At 37.0% G+C, this 17,641-nt stretch overlaps 1 long non-coding RNA gene across 1 annotated transcript in view; it reads right to left on the bottom strand.

Moving 5' to 3' along the window:
• LOC132483976 (uncharacterized) overlaps positions 1-17,589 on the bottom strand; it is a 136,880-nt gene extending 119,291 nt beyond the window's left edge. Inside the window, exon 1 of the long non-coding RNA XR_009531134.1 lies at positions 17,427-17,589. This is a non-coding gene — a long non-coding RNA (uncharacterized LOC132483976). The remainder of the gene's footprint in view (positions 1-17,426) is intronic.
• Positions 17,590-17,641: the final 52 nt, after the last annotated feature.

Here is a 17,641-nt window from a genome sequence, read left to right as displayed (position 1 = left end):
GCCTCATGAAAGAAAGAAATGGAAACAAATGTCTCCACTCTGGCCCTAAGAAGCCCACGTCCCTCTATCCAACTTTACCTAACACCTGATTAGAACTGGGCCATGGTGCAACCTTCCAAACACACAAGTCCACCCTGCCTAGAATTCCAGGCCAACTGTGAGTACACCATGCTGGACACTTTTCAATGCCATCTCCAGACACCCAGTGAGGTAAACTTTGCAGGTTAGAGGACCCAACATCAACAGGTCTTTTTCCTTTGCTGCTGTGGCAGGAGCTCCTCATTTTCTCCAAAACTCTTTTCCCTGTATCTAGGGAGTTCCTCTACATCAGGCACATGTAAAATGAATTACAAGCATTTCGCAGCTTAAGCAAAACTTAGTTGATTCATATATCACCTCTACTCTTTTTTAGGGTTTTACTCCCAGTTCATTGTCCCAAATTTGCTTTCCCCTGTCTTTTGGTGACTGGTGTGGTGGGAGGAAAGGTGAAGAGGAGATAGTGACACATAGTCCACTAACTCCACAAGGGATCCTACCTCAACAGGAACATTACAGAGATGCTAAATCACTAGGTTGTTAGCACTGCAGTCCCTCAATTGTAATCACAGTGCCCTATCTTTGAGTTACTTCTCTGGCATGAAGGCATCTGCCAGTGCTTTCCAAGTCACCCAGCTTTCCAGTATAGGCACTCTTATCCCAGAGTACACTAGTCATCTCTTCCTATTACTGCAGCTTCTACAGAACATATATATTCAAGACTCCCCAAAACTGTGCTCTCTTTCAAAAGGCAGGAAGCTATTCCTAGAGAAGACAGTATATTCCAGATAAGTTTAAGTCTCTCTTATGTGCACCTACAGCACACTGTGCATGCCCTTATTAAAGCACCTATCACAGCATTGTATTAAAATTATCCGTTTTCGCAGTTAAAGTGTAAACTCTTTGAAGACGCGTACCAGATCTTAGCATTGTTTTTTTAGAGCTATGCATCTGTCTTTTAAACTGAACTAAGTGAGAGCAATGTACTGGGAAGTTGTAAATCTCTGGGTTATCCTTGCTATATTTCATATGATCAAGATAGAAAATGCTCCTAAAACCCTTGTAATGAAAATTTTCAAATATAAAATATGCTCTAGGATATTGAATTTATAAATGTTAAAATCATTTTTTATTCTTTAATTTTTCTGTCATTAAGATTTTCAAAAATGTGTATATTTCTTAATATTGATATATATTAAGATTCTAATTCTTTGGCTTAACTCAGTGTTGCATTATTCAACTACCATATTAAGATACTCTCACCAAAACAGAAAATCTAATACTTCTCATTTATAGAACAAATATGATAGTAGTACAAAATTGGATTATAAAAGATTGTGAGTGCTTGGATAAGCAGTGATTAGGAAGCAGAAATGTATCAAATTTTCTATATTAATTATGATTTAAGGAGATAATAAAGTCTTGAAACTAAGCAACTGAGTAATTGCATAACAGACTAGAAATTGCTTTAAGTGAAAAGCTAGTCATCTCATTTTTTGTTTTAGACTATTAATTATAGGGTATTCTTACTTTTTGCTTTATATTAATAGATGGTATCATAGTAATAAAAACAACATAAATTCAGCTCTGTGACTCCTGTAGGCCCCTTGATTTCAGAGTAGACAAATCTCCTCAGTCTCTGTAAAACTGGCCATGCTCATAGGGACCAAGTGCTATCCAAGTGTATTTCTCTCTCCAACACTGCCCCAACATCCACCTAACCACAAATACACATAAAGAACCTCCACAGGTACATTTATTTTATTTCACATAAGAGTAAACCTAGCTCTCTCTAAAGAGACAAAGCTTGGTATTACAGCATGCCATGTTCCTTGACTCAGTCCACAACATTTACTGAAGAGCCACAATATGTCAGCCAACTCCTTCATTGAATGTGCAATCCAATAAGCATAACCCAACACTCAAGCTCATCACATCCTTAAGACTGTGGCCATTCAAGCACAACCTAAGCAACTTCAATTATTCTTCTCTACACACTTCACTTAGTAGAAGCCCATTTACTTGTATATTTTGTAATACCCAGGTTCTCCATCAGAGTATCTAGGTCCCCAAGTGCTGTCACTCTCCCAGAGGTCTGGAGTTCACTTGAAAATAACCTGGAAATAAATTATCTTGACCTCTCAAAGCCCTCTTGTCCATAAAGATAGAAATACTCATTGCCACCATTACCTTTAAGTCATGCTCTTTCTCTCCTGAAGGTTTTGGATTCTACAGTCTATTCTCCTTTAATTTTATTCAATCATCCATCTTGTCCAGCCAAACAAGATTATTTGTTTTTATCTCACTATGCTGTAGGAAAATATTAAAACACTAACTTGAAGGAATAAACTCAGAAATGAAACTTCCAGTGATAAGAGGAGAAAAAAAAGCAAAAGATATCTGAGAACAAGGTAGCAGAGACATTAAACTAACATATATTATACTTGAAAGCCATGCTGATTTTTCTGGAAAACTGAGGATAAACTAGGTAATGAATCTAACAAAAATGGGATTGACATTTCATAAGGACATTTCTTATCCCTTATCATAAGGGATAAGAAAGAATGGAAGGCCTCTGGAAACAAAACTGCAAGACAAGCAAATAGATACATGAATACACTGTCAGGTGAGAAAACAGTAAAGGAAAGCTGCTGACAGATTTCATCAAGAATCATTATAGAATGCTTGGTTTATTATGCTTTACCCATATAGAATTATTTATTAGTAACTGGTAATTATGCGTGATAACATTTCTTTATGATCAAACATTGTTTCATTCATTTGCATCTGATCAGGATTATATATTAATTAGGTTCATAGCATCATTTAGAGTAGAGAAAAAGTATATAAACTTTTCTACGTACTGATTCTTTAGGAGATACAAAATAATATTGAATTGGAATAATAAAGCGTCTACAGGTTACAGGTGTCAGGAGATCTCCTTGTGCAAAGTTACTCAAAAATCAAAGACAGCTTCAATCATCTCTTCACTTGGCTGATTTGCTCTTGGCCTTGAGTGTTATTCTAGGCCTTCTTTGAGTTAGATGTTCCTCTTATGTACTCCTATAATATCTTATGCTTCTATCACAACACCAGTTAAACTTTATATTATTGGCTTGTATTTCCTGCTAGATTTCAAATAAGTGTGACTGAAACTATGTTTTACTGACTAATATAGCATTATCTAGCAAAGTCCCAGAACACAGTAGGCAGTCAATAAATATTTACTGAAGCAGTGTATGAAAGCTTACATAGGAATGATTACTTACCAAAGAGTCAAGAATATGTAGTCTAAAAAAAAGTTTGTCATTTCCTGATAGGTACTCCTGGAGAATCCTAAAGAGAATTAATGTTAACATTAAGGCTATCATTGAAAGCATCATGGCCCCTAGGAAATGAATGCCTATTAGAAGCTTCAGATTTGAGGAAGTAGGCATCCAACCTAATTATAGTCTCATGATGATGACAAGAGAGGGCAGATAAACTAGACTCATTCCTGCCCTAGCCTGATTCTCAGAGCCCTGTAGTTCATTTTACAGTGTTCATGACACCATGTTTCCTATATTTAGAATTCCTTGTAATGACTAAATTCCAATGAGACTAAAGTCTCTGATATGCAGTTGAGATAGAACAATATTAAATGTTCACGAGCTTTAAAGTACCAACTACAATACAACCCCCTTGCAATTGCTTGTAACTGCAACTTACATATGTTTTATAAAAGGACAACCCAGAAATAAATTAGAGTTTTAGTAATTTTGATACAAGTAAGCACTTTTTCCTCCTCTATGCTCAGTAGTTAACATGTGTCCTGAGAAGTGGTTTTCTAATTATAAATCCTTTCATTTAATAAAAGATTAAAGAATGATATTTACTCCTATGACCACTTACACAAGAATTTCATTTTAAGTTTATTTTTAAGTTATAATAATGAACCTAATATTTTAATGAAAAGGGATATAGTAACACAAAATTTCATTTATTGTATCTTAAGTTTTCAAAGAACAAATGCTATTGAAATGGTTCAGACTATTTGATTGATAGGATATTTTGTACTATGGTGGTTGATTTTATATAGTTTAACATTTTGACTATTTTTTCAGAAACACTTAGGCCTTTGTTTCATTTTGAATTATTAGAACACATTAAGACCTACAAACACTGTGCACTTTAAAATAGTAATCAGACTGAGGAGACACATAAAACATAATTTTTTGAAAATCAGTAACATACTAAACCTGAAGCAAATACTTTGTGGAGTAAACAATAATGTGAAGAACATTAATTCCTTCAGGATAACAAAAGACAATTTAATATCTAAAAGAAGACTTTTATAAGAGAGGAATTAAACTTCCCCTAATAAAATAAAACAGATTATTTCTAAAAAGTATTTCATTGAAAAATTCCTAAATTGAGAAGCTATGATAACCTCTCATCCATAATGAACCAAATAATTATTTATTAATAATTCACTACTGCACCAAATACAGCTATAAAACCTGAAAAGAATGCATAGGGCAGTTACTTGAGGATTCTAAGAATTAAATTGTATCAAGCAGACTGGGAAAGAAAAAAACAGAAATCAGAGTGCCACTAAACTGACACTGAGTTTTAACTTTTATTTTACTCTGGCATCCCGTGTCTGGACTCAATTCAGCCTGAAATTCAGAAATGGAATTTGTTCAGGAACAGCAAATGCCAAGAGAATTCCTGCAGTTCTGGCTCAAGAAATGAGAAAGGTGTCCCCTAACACTCAGAGAAAGAGCAAGAGCTCTATTTTTCTTCCTTTTTCTCTATTCTCTCATGCCCCAGATCCAAACAAGCCAATGGTGGCTCAGTGACCACGGCAAAGGTGGCAATGGGAGGTATGGGAGCCTAAAACTCTAAGTGAGGAGAACTTTCATCTCCTGTAGATGAGCTGTGGTCCAAAGAGGGTAAGGCAACTCCTCCCCACCCACCCACCTTTGTCTTCTTGCTACTTTGCATCAAATTTCATATTTAGAATTCCTTCCTATGATAGAGTCATAGGAAGTATGAGAGTGGAGTAAATAAAGACATATTTCTGGCCAGAGGACCAAAAAGGGGAGCCCCAGGAAACAGGTAAGTACAGGAAATACTGCAGACTAAGGATTGTGGGAAAGTGACACCACAAATTGTTTATGAACTACAGTGCTCAACCCTAGCTACATATGTGTGTACTTGACCTTAAACAGCACACCAACAACTCTGAGACGTGAACCAGTATTTAGACCACTGGCCAGATCCCATACTGGCCACTGTGAGTGGTACACACACAAAAAGGACCCTTTGCACTATCAAAACTTTGAAAACAGGGCTTCCCTGGTGGCGCAGTGGTTGAGAGTCCACCTGCTGATGCAGGGGACACCGGTTTGTGCCCTGGTCCGGGAAGATCCCACATGCCGCGGAGCGGCTGGGCCCAGGAGCCATGGCCGCTGGGCCTGTGCGTCCGGAGCCTGTGCTCCAAAACGGGAGAGGCCACAACAGTGAGAGGCCCGTGTACGGCAAAAAAAAAAAAAAAAAAAAAAAAACTTTGAAAACAGAACTGACCTTGAAACCACATTCTGCAGAAAGCTAGTTATAATTTGTGGTCTTAACCCAACTTGGCCAACTGCCAGCTAAAATAAAAATATCAATATTTTTCATAGGATTTAAACAAGACCCAGAGTCTCATAACATAATATTCAAAATGTCCTAGATATAACCCCAAATTACTTGGGGTTACCAAGAAATCTCTCACAGGGAAAGAAAATCAATAAATGCCAATGCTGTAATGGCAGATTCTGTAATTATCTGACAAAGATTTAAAACAATTATTATAAAAACATTCCAACAAGGTCATATACCTTGAAATAAATGGAATGGTAGAAAATCTTGAAATAAAACAGCAATTATAAAGAACCACCAAATGGTAATTTTAGAACTAAAAATACAATAACAAGCTTAAAAACTTACTGAATGGGATCCATGGAGATGACAAAGGAAAAAGATTAGTGAATTTGAAGATAGAGCAATAGAAACTATGTAATCTGAAAAACAGAAAAATGATTGAAAAAATTAAATGGAAACTCAGGAACCTGTGGTACAATAATAAAAGGTCTGATATTTGTGTCATCTGAGTCCCAGACAGAGTGGAGAAAGAGTACATTAATAAAACATATACATATTTATATATATATATATATATATATACATTTGAAGAAATAATGGTTGAAAACTACCTAAATGTGCAGGGAGATGCACAAACCTGAACGTTCAAGAAACTCAGTAAACCCAAACAGAATAAACACAAAAAAAATCCATGCCCAGACTCATCATAATCGAACTGCTGAAAACTATAGACAAAGAAAATATCATGAAAGCAGCCAGAGAGAAATAATGCATTACGGATAGGGAAACATTTATTCAAATTAACAGCTGTCTCATGGAGGCCAGAAGGAAATGGAACATTTAAAAAATGCTGAAGGGCTTCCCTGGTGGCACAGTGGTTGAGAATCTGCCTGCCAATGCAGGGGACACAGGTTTGAGCCCTGGTCTGGGAAGATCCCACATGCTGCGGAGCAACTGGGCCCATGTGCTGCGGAGCAACTGGGCCCATGAGCCACACCTACTGAGCCTGCGTGTCTGGAGCCTGTGCTCCGCAACAAGAGAGGCCACGACAGTGAGAGGCCCGCACACAGCAATGAAGAGTGGCCCCCGCTCGCCACAACTAGAGAAAGCCCTCGCACAGAAACGAAGACCAACACAGCCAAAAATTTAAAATAATTAATTAATTAATTATTATTTTTAATGCTGAAAGGATAATTTTTAACCCAGAATTCCATATCCAGAGAAAATATCTTTTAGGAATGAAAGTAAAATAGACAGTCTCAGATCAAGGTAAATAAACTAAGAGAATTTCTTGCCAGCAGATCTGTTCCAAAAGAATTGTTAAAGGAACTTCTTCAGACAGAAAAGAAATAATACCCAAAAGATGCCTGCAGCATTGAGAATGAAGAAAGAGCAATAGAAATGGTAAATATATGGGTAAACATAATAGACTATTCTTATCCCCTGTAGTTCTTTAAAATATGTTTGATATTTGAAAGCAAGAATTATAACACTGAGTTTTAAAATGTGTGTAGATATAATACATAAGATAGTTACAATACAAGGCGAGATAATAAAAACTATATGGTGAAAAAGTAAGTGGGTGCTTTATAAATGATAACCTATAGGAAGACAAAACTAAATATAAAGATTCCAAATGCAGTGTGACTGTCTACAGGAAAATGACTTCAAAAGTCAGAAGCAAGGTTAATCAGGAATAGATTGGGGAGTGGTATAATATGAAATCCTCACACAGCATATAAGTATGCTCATGATCTTGACCCATCATGAGGACTGCTTACCTCTCCAGCTTCATCTCACTCTTCATTTCCTTGTACTATATACCCTAGTCATATAAAAATTATTTGCAATTCCCCATGACTCTGTATAAGCTGCTCCTTCTCACAAGACTTCCTTCACTCCTTTCTTCACCTGGCTAATTCCAATTTATTTGTCAAGATTAGCTCAGGTGTTTCCTTCTCACACAGGACCCAAAGTTAGGTTTTATGACTTTCCTATGCAGTCCACAAACATATTATTATATGCATATGTATATTATTATATACACATTATATATGTATATATACATATAATACATATTATTATATACATTATATACATAATTATATAATACATATATAATATGCTAATATATACATAAATATTAATTATTTGGTTTAAAATTTCTAACAAATGCTATCAAATTAGTATATAATAAAATTATAAAGCAATAAAACTATTTGGGGAAATAACAAAAGTCCTCTTAAATCAATACATCAGTAGAATAATTGAAAAATAAATGAACTAATTTAAAATCATTTAGAATCAGTAAAAAATTCATTTAAAATTATCTCTAATACACTATCTTATTTAGTTATCATCTTGCTACCATTATTAGAATGATCTTAACTAATGTATTAAATTAAATGCCCTAAGGTAAAATTACTTTTATGAATAATATTTAATGATCCAGAAGAACAATATTAAAACCACAAAAATGTTTTTCAAAACCCATTTTTAAAACTCCATATTAAAATCACTGTTAAATAAACGTGTGTTCTGGCATTTGATAAACTTATTATAAGTTTGCTGGAACTGAATGAATCTAAGAAATCTACTTCAACTTCTCTATTTTACAGACAAGAAAATAAAGAACCAGGGAGGTGACTTGGGGAAGTTACATAGCTAATTAATGGTAGAGCTACATTAGAATCAATATTCTTTGACTCCTTCCTAGAGCAGAGTTCTTTTTTTTTTTTTAACTGGGGTATAGTTTCTTTACAATACTGTGTTAGTTTCTGCTGTACAGCTAAGTGAATCAGCTGTATATATACATATATACCCTCTTTTTTGGATTTCCTTCCCATTTAGGTCACCACAGAGCACCAAGTAGAGTTCCCTGTGCTATTCAGTAGGTTCTCATTAGTTATCTATTTTATACATGTAGTGTATATATGTCAATCCCAATCTCCCAATTCTTTCTAATACACTACCAAACCTCTCATAGATACAATAAATTCTAAACTTATGAATGGACTGTATTTTAAAAATTCATTTATGATTCACTTTCAGTTAGAACTGGGAATTAATTTTTCCCCTAGAATAATTTTTTATTTGGGTTGAATTCCTAAATTAGTCCCCAAATATAGGTACTCTGAGGAACTAACAATCCTTTAATTCAATGATCTGAACAGCGAAAAATTAAGTTTAAAGGAAGGGCTATTTTTATGTGCAGATCTTTGACGCTCATAAATTAAACTCCTTGAACATGCCACTAATGATTATTGCTGTAGTTGAAAATGCAAGATGACTTTCTAAACAGGTATTACTATGATTCTAGCACAACTTCCTGATTTTCATGATCCAACTTTGTAAAATTATATTTGGGGATTTTCCCCCCTTCCTTATGGTATCTGCCAGATGTTTTGTAGTTGCTAGCCATCTTCAGCTGTGTACCTACCTGACTTCAAAACCCTCCTATAGGAGCTGGAAGGATTTTTGTAGAACATGGCAAATTCAACGCACTCATTGACTTAAATCCAACCAACACTAACTGCATCCAGGAGAACTGAATGTTCTTATAAGTTTAAGGCAATTCAGGGCTACCCCCTGAGCTGGCAGTAGTATATCTCCCTGAACTTATGAGCCACGTACCAAAGGGGTGGATGGCCTAAGAAAAATCTGGGTATTATAAGGAAGGTGGGTAAGGGAAAGAGATGTTATGTAATCAATCAATAAATGTCCACTACACTAGGAGATAATGTTCCTTGTTCTATGAAGCTCCTTCAAGGCAGAGTCATTTATAGTCTTCATGCAGTCTTTAATGACCAAAAAATTCAAACTGCCCCTCCTCTATAAATTCCCTTCTACCAATGTTTTTGTCATACCCTGAGTTTACCAGATTTCCCATGTACATAATATAGTTATGGAGCAGTCCACCAAAGGATTTTTTCTGATTTGGGAATTCATACATACATACATACATACATACATACATATCTTAAACATATATTATTGTACAGCTAAGACCAATTGATTATTAATGAATCACTTTTAATTGAAAAACACAAAAATTCCATTAAAAAAAGGGAAACCCAGATATTTGATGGTTGTATATTACATTAGCATTTTCCACATACACTGACTAAAATTCATTATTAATTTTTACTCCCTGCAGGATATTAAAAGCCCTGACTAAGCAGAGTTAAAAGAGAATAAAGAATTAGCACTAAAGTTCAAAGAAAAGTAAAAGTCTATAAAATGACATATGATATGAAGACTAGAGTTCCCTGTAGCCTCCTTCCTTACTGCTACCTCTCCAGCAGATGAGACAAAGGATGAAGGGGAAAAAAGTAGATAGAATAAAAGAAGATGTAAGAGAAAACTACTTCATGTGAATGGCTGTAAGGAAAAAACTAAAGTTCTGCATTAATGGCAGAATATAATTTATAAAACTGTATTGCCTATTGTCATGCACTAAACAAACACATAAACACACACACACACACACACACAAATTAGAATTATTCAAAGAGAAAAAACCCAGGGAGGGGAACTAAACACTGTAACATTCAAGTATAGTAAAACCCTAACCGAAACAAAATTGAAAATCATTTAAAAATTTTTCCATATAATTTTAATATGCATTTTTAAGCATTAACACGGCATCAAAGGAAAGTGATTTATTTTGGAAAGATATTCAACAATAATATTGAAACCAATAGTATTCTGATTAAAGAGAAAATTCTGATTAGCTAGCATACCCCATATACATCCAAGATTTTTTTATCTGAATTTCAATTTTATATACACACATGCACATTCAACACATGATACTTAAGATACAATTTTCACAGAGATTAGCTTAAATCCTAAAATGCAGAATTTCCCCTTGAAAGCTATTAGATATTGATATTAGTTTTTAAGGAAATGTTCAATTCCTTATCTCTGAAGACTTCTAAAATCTGTTGTGGTTTAGGAGCCATCAAGCCTAAATCAGTACACTTACGTGCTGCTAAACAGACAACTCCAAGGACAGTCCACTCAACAGCTAATATGCAAATATGTGAAAGCACTCACATAAACCACAGGAAGAAATGTAGAAAAGGATTCACCGTCACCTTTTCACTGTGTTCTCCCATACATGAATGAGATGTCTCAGAATCATCACTGCTATTTTTATTATTATGGCTATTGTTAACCAGCTCAATTGCAAATTCCTGCTTTTCCTTATAGTTTCCATTAAGTCTTGGCTAAGAAGCCTTCCCTGTCTCCCCTGGGCTTGGGTCCTTCTTCCTTCTATGATCCAAAGCACTTTGAACACATCTCGATTATCAACATTAAATTATTGCATTTTAATTGCTTAATTGCATGACCATTTCCGAAGTAGGTTTCAATCTCCGAGAGAAAGATATTCTATCATTTTGCCTAAGTAACTTCTACTTGCTGGAGTTTAGTATATGCCTGTCGGATGAATGGTCAATCAAAATCTGTATCAGAGATTAATTCCTTCAGTTAATTATATAGAGTAGGAGTTGAGATGGCAAGACAGTTTTTCTGACATGTTTTCACTTCCCACACTCTCCGTATTACTCAGGAAAAAGCCTACATTGCCTTCTTAATAGAAGGGAGGAAGTATTTCCGGCTCCCATCAAAGGCCAACATATCCACTTCTATTCCATTCCCTCTCAGTCTCTCATGGGGTTTGCTCCCACAATTATCCCTTTCCTGCATCATCAATTATTTTCTTGAGCTTAATTATTCCCATCAGCTTACAAACATAGCCTTGTATCCTGTATCTTAAATGTTTTAATTATAAATACATCAAATAGAAACCCCCCTCTTGTCCTCATATCCTCTCCCAGCTACCTTCACATTTCTCACCTCTTCTTCACTGCAAAACTTCGTGACCCTGTGAGTGATGTCTGTCTTAACTTCCTCATTCCCATTCTCTTATCAAGTCACTCCAATTGTCCTTCATTCTTCCCCCACTGCACTAAGACTGCTCTCATGAAGATGCTGCTGATCTCTATGTCTCCACCTCCCACAGACAACTTCTCTGCTATCATCCTGCTCAGCCTCTCAGGTCACTGGACAGCGTGGATCACTCCCTTCTAGAGAGTTTATTCTCTTGGCTTCCTTAACACATAGGCTAGTTTCTTTTCCTATCTCAGTGATTGTGCCTTTTCTGACTTCTTTGCTAGCTCTTCTTCCTCTCCTCAATGTCAGGAGTGACTCAGTGATGAGCTCTATTCTCTTCTCTATCTACATCTCTTCCTATAATTTTAAATAGAATCTATATACAGATGCCTCACAAATTTCATTCTGTAACTCTGATCTCTCCCTAAAACTCAAGAATCTTATGTCCAACTGCATATTTGACATTTGCACTTGAATTTCTACTTGGCATCTCATAATTAACAAGTCCAATGAAGAAATATGTTGGTTTGTATTTGTTCTTCCCCTAATCTTTTCCATCAGAATAAACTCTACTACCATTTATCCAGTTGATTTCTTAAGAACAATGAGGATATTTATATTAATCATGTATTGATTGCTGTGTAACAATTCTCCCAAAACTTAACTGCTTAAAACAATGAACAATTATTGTTTTGAACAGTTTCTGTAGGTCAGGAATCCAGATATGGCTTAGTAGCTCTGGCTCAGGGACTCTCATAAGACTGCAGTCAAGATGTTGCCTGAGGGCTTCCCTGGTGGTGCCCTCAGAATATGGCAACTGACTGCCTCCAAAGCAAAAGATCCAAGAGATAGCAAGACTGGAGCAGGAATTTCTTTCTGATCTAGTGTCAAGAGTCACATTGTCATTTCTGCAATATCCTATTGGTTACACAGGTTAGCCATACTTGGTTTGTGATGGGATGACACAAGGACATAAATACCAGGAAGCATGAATCATTAGGGACTCTCTTGGAAGCTGGTTAATACAATTTTGCATAGGGGAAAAAAATCACATAATTGAATCCTTCACAGTCTTTTCAACCCCAAATGTTTCTTTCTTGTAAATTATTCCATCACACACAAACACAACACAGAAAAATATGGAATACAGCAGCCTAACTATAGGTCCACATCCTCCTCCTTCTCCTCTCAAACCTCAGTAGACTTGGATAGTGTACTTGAAACCATGAGCTTTACTAGAGGCTTTGGAAAAATAAGTTAGGGACTTCCATCTACTCTGTACTAGGTAGGAGATTAGAGGTCTCATGAAGTAAAACTCCCCCCAAAAGACAAAACACTATAGGTCACAGAAATAGCTTAGCTGTCAAACACCTGAGAAGCTCCTTAGGAAGACCAGCACCTGATTGTAAGCAATCCGGATAATCTCCCCAATGTAGTCATATGGGTTCTGTTACTATATAGAGTTCTGTAACATAGTGGAATGATATAAAACCTTACCAAGGAGTTAAGTGGCATCCTCCCTAAGAAATATCAACATCATTAGTATTCTTGAAAAAATTCTCTTTTACTGGAGATCTTTATGTAACCGAGCAGGACCCTGTGGGTACTTCCCAGGACAGGAACCCCCCTCCAACCCCATGTCCTCTGCCTGCCTCCTGTTTGTAGAAAAGCCATAGTCTCCCAGGACTCCCCCTGAGTCACAAAAGCGTGGCTCAAGAATTAATGATTGAAAGAATGTGAACATGTAGTGACAAAAACATTAGTTGGGCCAGGAGAACTGGTAACAATTTAAACAGTCAATCTGCCATATATCAGTCACAGAAGTTTTCGTTCCTCCCTGAAGAACATAGGTAACAGTGTCTGATGCACATTTCTGAGTCATTTTACAGATACTAAAACTCCCACCAAATGGAAGTTAACTACTTGATGATCATGAGCACAGAGCCCCCAGATCAGCTGGAGCCTGAGGATTGATGATGTTAACCACTGTGACACCACACTGTTACCTCACCATCAACCAATTAGAGAATTTTGCATGAGCTGATCACTCACCCTGCGACTCCCCACCCTCACCTGGCCTTTAAAACTGCTTCCCTGAAACCCGTCACTGGAGAGTTAGGGGGTTTTGAGCATTAGCTGTCCACACTCCTTGTTTGGCACCTGCAATAAACACTGCACTTTCCTTCACCACAACCCAGTGTCAGTAGACTGGCTTTACTACACACAGGTGAGTAGACTCAAGTTTGGTTTGGCAACATTTAGATGGTGACAAATATCTAAACAAACTGAAAGAAAAAATTATGAATCATGTAATCAAATCATAGGGATATAACTAGCTTCAGAAAGACTAAAACTAGCACTCTCTAGCTCTCCTTTCTGTTTCTTTTTTGGCATCAGTGCATTTTACCAGACCAGAAGTCTCCATTCATTTGTAATTATAGCCACCACTGCCTCCTGGCTCATATCTTCCCAGTTCAGTCACAAGAAAGAGAAGGCTCTTCCCTCTTGACCCAGTTTGAAAAAAATCTCATAGGACTCTGCTTAACTCAGCTTGGTCACATGACTACCTCATTGAGTCAGGGGAGCAGAATTCTATGACCCAGCTGGACATATTGCTCATTGCAAGGAATATGGAAGAGTTCATTCAGAATACATGCTACAGTGGGAGAAGTAGTGCTCCAAATGAGGAAGTATGCTATTCTCAAAAGAAATAAGAGTCAGTTGACAGATAAAATAATGAATGTCAACCATATTTCCAACCCTGAACTATAGCATCTGTCTGCATACCTGAGGATACAGGAATTGAGAAATGAATGGTTGAAAGTAAAAAGTAGTTATTTTTAAATACTTGCATGGACTTATCCAGTCTTCACAGGGACTCATCTCAGTTACCGATGGTAAAATTTTTTTAAAGTCTCTTATAAGAACACATAAATTAAAGAAAATTAATGTATGCAATGAAAAAACCAGCAGTTCAAAGAAGAGGGTCCTTTTTGAGCATATAGTGAGTTACTATAAAACATAAGAGAGTAAAAGAAATTGGACCAGTGAATTTAAAGCTCAGTTGGAAGAATTCTCTCAGAACTTAAAGGAAAAAAATAATAAAATGAAAGTTATGGAAGGAAGGACTTTAGAAAAATAAGATAGCTCCAAGAAATAAAATAGTCAATAATCATAAAATAATCAATAGTCAATAATACTAGTTTCAGAAGCAGGGAGGCGAACAGACCGGAACAATATAAAAGAAGAGGAAATTTTCTCAGATCAGACCAAATATTAGTCAATATTCATGAAATCAAACTCACAACTAAACACAGCATGGTGGAATGGCTAAATTTCAAGAATAAATAAATCTGACAAACATGCAGAAAGATTTCATAATAAGTTTCCTAGGGGGCTTCCCTGGTGGCGCAGTTGTTGAGAGTCCGCCTGCCGATGCAGGGGAGGCAGGCTCGTGCCCCGGTCCGGGAAGATCCCACATGCCGCAGAGCGGCTAGGACCGTGAGCCATGGCCCCTGAGCCTGCGCCTCCGGAGCCTGTGCTCCGCAACGGGAGAGGCCACAACAGTGAGAGGCCCGCGTATCGCAAAAAAAAAAAAAAAAAAAAAAAAAAAAAAGTTTCCTAGGAAAGATAACTGAATTACATCACCTATAGATAAGCTTTCTTTTTAGTGATAAGAAACTCATCCATTCGCCAGATATTTACTAAATTCCTACTACGTACTGTTTAGCAGCTGGAGATAGAGCAGTGAAAAAACTACAGTCTCTGCCATAGAATCTTCATTCTAGTGGGAAAAAAATTAAACTGCAAGGCAGAGAAAGCTTACCAATCTCTGTTAAGGTGGAAAAATTTTGTTTCATCATATTTTATGTCTCATCATATTTAAGAGGTGATGCATACATTTCATTTTACTTTGAGATATTCATTCTGTCAATTAGGATTAGGTTCAGCCACAAGAGTAAATTAACAGAGGCCCTTATTTCTTTCACATATAAGTCCACAGCTAGGCAGTCTGTGGGCATTTTAGCAGATCAGCTCCATGAAATATACAGAGACTTAAGACTCCTCTATTCCTAAGAATGTACCCTGTACCACCCTACCATGCCCACCCACATACATACACTCCCCCAAAACTGTTTGGGGAATCCAAGGAATCTGCATTTTAACAGGTATCCCAGGTAATCCAAATGCAGGTAGTTTATAACCCACCTGAGACATCCTGATGTAGAAGACTGAGGAAAAAGATGATAAAATGACTCCTAAAACCTTGGTAATGAGAGAAATAAAATTACTTCTAAGAATCAAACTGTGAAATCAATAAATAGTTCCTAAGAGCAGAGATAAGTAAAGTCACCTTAAAGAAAGCCAAACCACCCACATTTGACAAAACCTCAACTTTTAGGTATTTTCTTATCTAAAGAAATGGTTGGAGTGAAGGTGGATGATGCAGAGTGAGCCCATAAACAATATGGAAGCAACTAAAAGATAGTCTCAGAGGTCTTCTCAAGACATGTTGCCTACATCTTATTGCACACATTTTCAGAAGTCCTCCAACCATTCTCTTATGAAAAGTTTGGATTTACTTTTATTGTTACCTTTTAAAATGTTTCACATGAAACTTTATAATTTTAAATTAATTTTGTGCCATTAATAGTATCCCCTGTCAGGTTATGTCTTGGAAACATAGGTAATATTAGGCTGTGGCTACTCATACCAAAGGCTGTATATCAGATAATGTTCAACTAGGGAGCTGGGCAAAAATGCAAGATAAATTTTGGCTTCCACATTCTTATCTTCATTTCATTCTAAAGGGAAATAGGGAACAAAAGAAAAGAGAGAAGAAAACCCTAGAACAATGTGTCATAAAGCCAGATTTTTAAAAAAAGGGTTAACACTATTTTGTAACATCACTGTACTTCTTTTCCATAACACAAATGCAAAACTGAGTTGATTACTCCTGTCCACCAAGAGCTTTTTGAAAATTCCTGAAAGAATTTTAGGTCCTGTTCAGAAAATATATGTATCTCCAACGAAATAATCCTAAATTCAATAGGTAAGGTAAACTGCACGCCATTATACTGCTCCACCCTAAAAAATTTTCTCTTACCTCTCCTTTTTACTAAAGCCTATCCTTTCAAATTGCTGTTTAATTTCCAAATTTATTCTTCCACAGCTTCACATCACTCAGGTAACCTCTCAGTCTCTGAACTAAGGGACTCCCACCACCAAATAGTTTCCGGCTGGAGATAGAACTTTTAATAAAAGTACAAAGTATGAGGTCAGCCAACAGGACCTGAGATTTGGGGCAAGTTCTTCAACGCTGGGAAATTTAGCTTTTTCATTTGGAAAATGGCGTTTGATGCAGATTCCTAAAATTCCCTCAAATGTATAATGGTGATTTAAACATAACCAGAACTCTTCTTTGATATGGCAGTAGATTTTCTTAAGGGAAGCAATTTGGCAAGTTTTGCATCACCTGTCCCAAGCCCCTTATTGTGTGCACTTACGGAAAACTACTTAAGCTCCATTTTACTACCGAATTAACCGGTGGGGAGGTGGAGCGGAGGGCGGGGATGTTAACCTACATTTTAGCACTGGGGAGAATGGAACTGTGGCCCCTGCAAAAATCTACGAAGGGAACAGCGCTGCAACATACACCCAGGAAGCTTTCCAGAAGCAAAACCAAGGGATCTGTCAGGTGAAAAGTACGCCCCAGGTTTTTTTCACATGCTAACCACTGCCTGAGATCCTCTAAGGCCAGGCAGAAAAGGGTTGTCTGTTCCGTTTTTTCTTTGCAAATTTCAAATTCCTTTAACCCAAAGGCTTGGCTCCAAACCATGCTGTGGGGGACTAAACCGCCTCACCCGTTCTGAATGTGGAAACATGACTCCGCCTCGCCAACGATCGCAAGAGGGAGAAGCAGCTACAGGGAAGCCAGGTGAGGCCGGGCGCCTGTCTCGCCGGCCCCGCCCGGCAGTAGACCAGCCGGCGAAAGCTCCACGGCCCCGCGCGAAAGCCTTGAGAGTCCACAGCCCACGCCGAAGGCGGCGGAGTCAGGGCGGCGCGTCACGTGACCCAA

The sequence above is a fragment of the Mesoplodon densirostris genome, chromosome 2 (assembly GCF_025265405.1).
Source record: "Mesoplodon densirostris isolate mMesDen1 chromosome 2, mMesDen1 primary haplotype, whole genome shotgun sequence".
Lineage (NCBI taxonomy): Eukaryota > Metazoa > Chordata > Mammalia > Artiodactyla > Ziphiidae > Mesoplodon > Mesoplodon densirostris.
This window is presented reverse-complemented; position numbering and strand designations above follow the sequence as displayed.